Source organism: Bidens hawaiensis, unplaced genomic scaffold (genome assembly GCF_021521415.1).
Source record: "Bidens hawaiensis isolate Kalapana, Puna unplaced genomic scaffold, B.hawaiensis_p1.1 tig00010895_1, whole genome shotgun sequence".
Lineage (NCBI taxonomy): Eukaryota > Viridiplantae > Streptophyta > Magnoliopsida > Asterales > Asteraceae > Bidens > Bidens hawaiensis.
In genome coordinates, this window is record NW_027491842.1 from 173,537 (window position 1) to 179,171 (window position 5,635).

Here is a 5,635-nt window from a genome sequence, read left to right on the forward strand (position 1 = left end):
TTCCGCGTCTTCCTTGATGAGCTCAACTAGTTTAAAACATGAAATCTACTTTGTTGAATTCTCCAGAAATTCCAAACAGTTGAGAAAAAAATTCGCCTTGATGAACTTTTCCTTGTCATTTGAGCCTCCTTGTTCCTCACCAAAATCAAGTGTTTGCACATTAACCGGGAAGGGAACGCTCCTATTTGCCACCACAACGTGGATCTAGCCGTTACGCTCCTTATAGACATGAAGCCCAAGGCACGGAGAGACTATTGCCCAACTTATCCTCATTTTCTTCTCGATTGTAATTCCTATTAAAAATATATTGCTCCATGAGCAAAAACACTTACCATAATGAATCCAATTTTAACAAACCAAAAATGTTATCTTCATTAAAATTTGACAGATTAGGAGTTGGTAGTTATGGATATATGGTTTAGGTTGCTGTATTTTGCATTTTATGAATGTAAAACCACAACCAATATGCTCACAAATGTAATCTATATATGTGCTGATTGATGTAATGAGATTTATATGTGGTAAAATTCTACACATATGCATGGCCCGTATAAATGCTACACACGCTGGCAACGACACCAAAAGGCGGTGCCCCCACTTCTGCCACGAGCGACCGCTATTTCTTCGTCTATATAAAACCATATGAAAAAGGGATTCTTGGTGGTCGGTTCACTGTCATCGTCTCCTTTAAAGTTTATCTCAAACGGGTTAAACGGTCCAATTTTTATTCAAATTAGCTCAAACATGAAGGCAAGTATTCTCTTTTTCCATGAAAACCTCCCTTCAAATGTTAGGCACCCAAGAGGTCCCAGGTAGACACCATTCTCTATCCTCCTTGCCTGAAATTTAATTTCAAAATTACACACATATTTTGGTAATCTCAGTACTATACACATTTGAGGGGGATTCCAACCCCCCCCCCCCCATTTTTTTTTTTGCCTAGCAGTGTAATTTTATTCATTTTCGTCCGAAATTTTTTATACGTAGTGTAAATTTACCCGTTTTCGTCCCCATTTTGGATTTTCGTTATTTGAAAGACCGAAAAATATCAAATACTAAACTATATATATAACAATTGTTTATATATCTAACAAAATCAAATTACTCTTTATTAAATTTCTTAAGTAAGATACTAAACCATTATAACTAATCTCATATAGGGATGGGATGTTTCATGGGTTGGGTAAAAGGGATAATGTTTAGTTGAAACAGAAACTGGTGTGCAGTTTGCCCCAAGTAACATCATCTTATAATATTCATCATCAAACAGGAAATAAATAAATAAATGGAGAATGCTTACAGCTGCATCAAATCTTTGAACGGCAGTAATTGGAAAGTATTACTGCCTCGGCTGTAAATACAAGCATCCAAGTTCTCCCAGGAGATTCGGATCCACCAAGAGTCTCACAAAACGTTGTCGGATCCAGTTTAGCCTTCTCAAGCACTTTAAAGGCCGACAGAATCTCTGTTGCTGGAACCTTTCTTGTTTTTGCAGCCTTCTTAAGAAGTTTTACACTCTCTTCAACTTCCTGAACAAACATTCACATTTTTATAAATTATATATTATTATTCTTATGAAATTCACATGAGTTCAAACTTCAAACCATGTGTACCTTATTTGGTGTTGATTGCAATTCATCTTCTTCGTCTTCAACCGTTACAGTTACAGGAGAGTTGAGGTCTTTTTCATCACTCACGGCTTTGATCTTTGTTACAGGTGATCTAGAATTGGTGGATTGGATGGGCTTAAAGTTGCAATGGAGAGAGTGATTTGGTGGTCTGTGAGGTGAACTAAAACTGACCACAGATACGCATGGATAATTGGCGAGGGAAAACATAGTTTATTGATGTGGTCGGATATTATTGCCAGGATCACTCATTGTGGATCAAATAGTTTTATGACCAACCAATTAATCCTCATCCCTTTATTAATGCTTCCTTTCCTTTAGCACACAAGTTTTTCTATAGATATGCATATTTGGTCCTTGTGGTTATGGTTGGCTTGCATATTTAGTAGGTGTGGAAATCCTTTTTGGTGATATTGGCATGTTCAACTTAGAACCTAGTTAAATCTCACGAGAGGATATTTAAGGGTATCAATAGTTTTCGGTTGTGTGTTAGAGTGATTCACAATGGATCATCTGGACTAGAATATCCCATAGTTGTCAAAAGGCTCAAATAAAACTCCAAGAAGAACCTGTTAAGAAGAACGCTTGTTAGTCTTGTCACATGGGATGATAACAGTGACGGATCCAAGAATTTTTTTCGGGTGGTTCACTACTTTAGATGTTTCAATTTCATAAAGTCAGGTAAAAAATTTCCGGGTCGGTTTGAGGTTCGGGTCGGTTCGATGATTCGGGAAAAAGTTCATTACATAACAAAAATACGATAAATTAATAAAAGAAACTAACAAAAACTAACAAATTAAAACCAACAATCTAACAAACTAAAACTAAATTTAGCAAATAACTTAACAATTAAATAGTTAACACTTAACAATTAAGAACAGTTAACATTTAACAATGAATCATGAATGTAAACTTACCTTCAAAGTGGGAGGATAAGAGGATTCGAGTAAGAGTAGGCAATGGCAGGAGGACGGGGACGGCTGAGTGGCAGACAGCGACGAGGTTGACGGCGTTCCGCGATGGTCGGAGTGACGGGGACGAGTGGCTGACCTGACGGAGTGAGGCTGCCGACGGTCAAGGGTTGAAGAGGTTCAGGGACTGGGGCGGACTGTGGAGGCTGGAGAGGGGCTCTAATTTTGGACTGGTTATGTTTGAAACCCTAACTAATGTTTGGGTAAGTTATTAAAAAATAAAAGAAAAAAAAAGTTTCAAAACCGGAATCGAACCTGCGACCTCTGGGTTACAAAACCACCATGTTACCATCTAGACAAGCGCTTCAAATATTTATAGAGTGGTTCCTTTCTAATTTATAAGTTGGTTCCTTTATTATGTTCTATATATAACTACACTATTATTTCAAAACTCGGGTGGTTCCGAGGAACCACCCATTAACACCGTAGATCCGCCCCTGGATGATAACCCTCGGACAAGAGAGCATAACTCTAATTTTTTTAAAAAGAAATGACAATGAAGGAATTCTTGACACTTGACATTTTCACGTTAACTCTATTAACAAAACATTGTTATCTTCGTAAACTCAGTTATGAAACACACATGAATGTCACGTGATCTCACACACGAGTCTGTCCACAGATGTTGGTGGTATAATAAAAATAAAAGGTTTTGGATAAATAATTAACAAGACACATTTATTTAAATTATATGTTATGTGTTCATATGTGAACTTTACATATTATACTTGTTGCACGTTGTAATATGATGTGTTATGAATGATTTGGGTCAAGATATTCATGAGCGTGACATGGCAGCAGTGGTCCCAAATGAGCCAAAAAGGAGTAATCGAGTGAGAAAGTTGCCTGCCAGATTAAGGGACTAGATCTTTACACATCAGCAAAGGAGTAACTAATTTTGGCATCTTGTCTATAATAAGGTCATGAGAGGAGCATGAGAGGATAGACTAAAATGAATATTGTTATTGGTTGTTTTCTTTTCCCATCCCCTCTGTATTCCCTTTTTCTCATCTCCTTCTTTGAGATCAGTTATTAATAAAGTACACTTTCCTTTGCTGCAAATTTACTCTATTTGTTACTTGAAATTCTAGTTACTACATTACATGATGCATGCCTACACATAATATAGTTACATGGTGCGATACATGTTTGCATACTACATATGTTATTGTATTAATTATTAGCATAAGTTGTATAAGAATAAACTAATTAGGGAAGATCATTTAGTAGGCTATTCATGAAAGTAATTATAATTGAGTTATGGTGCACTATGACATCACTTAACACAAATAGGTTACTAACCCTTGGTTTTCTTCCATTTCTCTCTTGGCCATAAAACACAACACACACACATTATCATTTTTTTTCTCTCAATGCGCAACACACACACACACTTTGTTCAAGGGTGGATCAAGATCAACACATTGGAAGGTTGTTCCATTGATTTCTTTGCATACATGCAAGTAAGTGCTTATGTTATGATTCATTCTTTGTGTTCTTGAAACTGGGTTATGGGAAACATTGTATCCAAGTCTCGATAAAACCTATTAAAATAGTTAATTGGTCTGTATGATCGATTAGGAACCCTAAATGTTGCATAAAAATCATTATTGTATAAGTTTTATTGATAACAATTTGCTATCAAATTCGAATATGCTTTTTGTTGAGGCCATAACTCGATAATAACAAAATCGTTTTCATAGATTCTTGATCCTATGATGTAGTACTTTGAGTCTAGTTTCTAGGAAGCTAAATTATGTGATATTTGGACGAGCTTTGAATTGTTATTATGATTTTACAAATATATGTGTCAAGGGTGTTACGAGGATTAATTCATTTACCTTAATTCCCAACATCATAACTTCCTACTGACAAGTCCAAATAGGCTGGTTCCACTTATAGAACTTCATGTTTTAAGTTAGGATTCTAACCCAGTTGGCCTTTCTGGATTTGGTTGAGTATTTAACTTTAACCAAATCAAAACTTTATGTTGCGCATTGAAATAGCTGCATGCGTGTACCTTTCTATGGTAGATGAATTTTCATGATTTTTTTTTGTTTGGAAAAATATAACAAAAACTTTTATAGAAACCTAAGACATGTAATATTCTGTGGTAAAATATTCATAACAAAACCTATGATTTGGATAGCTAACAAATACGTCTTTGCATGTCAAAATCTACCATTATAAATCAGAATCTTAGTGTATGTTAAACGATTGTATGTTTGATCTATTCGTCTCTACTTAGCTTATGGTTGATGCTAAAACTTCGTTTCCCTTTTGATATTAATGCAATCACCAACGTGCCATTGGTTCAACTGGGTCAAACCTTGGGTCAAAGGTCAATAAAAGTCAAATATTGGTCAAAAGTCAAACCTTTAGGTCAAAGGTTAGCAAAAGTCAAACTTGGTCTAGGGATGGCAATGAAACCCAAACCCGACATAATTGGGACGGGTAATACCCGATCCATTAGGGTTTTAAGATGTGTTTGGGATTAGTTTTCAACTTTTTCATGAGTTTGGGGCAGGTTTGAGATTTATAATATACCTAATTATTCGACCCGATTACCTAATAACATTGACCAATTTACCCAATTGTATACCCGATGTATCCGACATGACTTTCTTTGTACATATATATAAAATATTCTATATATATCTTATAAATAAACATAATATAATCTATATATGAACTTTAAACGCACTGACTTGTGGTTTCCTTGGTTAACAAAAGAAATTCTAATTATATTCTATCATTCTAACAATTTTAATTGCTGACTCTACTGCTCGTCTTCTTCTTTTAGTGTCGGGTTCTGACTAGGTACTCTTCTTCTTCCTGGTCCCAACACTAATTCGACGCGTTTTAAGCCGGGTATACCCGAATGGTATTTTGTCAAAACCCAGTAGGAAACCCGAAAACTGATGGGTTTCCGCGAAACCCAAAGAATAATTACCCGATTGATACCCGATGGGTTTGGGTCTTGTTTGGGATGGGCTTTGATAATCGGGTATGGGTTTGGGACTACCTAAACCTGAC

The 5,635-nt window shown here is 35.9% G+C and overlaps 1 pseudogene across 1 annotated transcript; it reads right to left on the reverse strand.

Annotated features, from left to right (window-relative positions):
- Nucleotides 1-531: 531 nt before the first annotated feature.
- Nucleotides 532-2,150, reverse strand: LOC143536722 (uncharacterized; annotated as a pseudogene). The gene is made up of 3 exons (XR_013135927.1): nt 1,614-2,150; nt 1,301-1,529; nt 532-839 (listed from the first exon to the last, which is right to left on the reverse strand). The product of XR_013135927.1 is annotated as an uncharacterized LOC143536722 (transcript).
- Between the last annotated feature and the right edge of the window lie 3,485 nt (nt 2,151-5,635).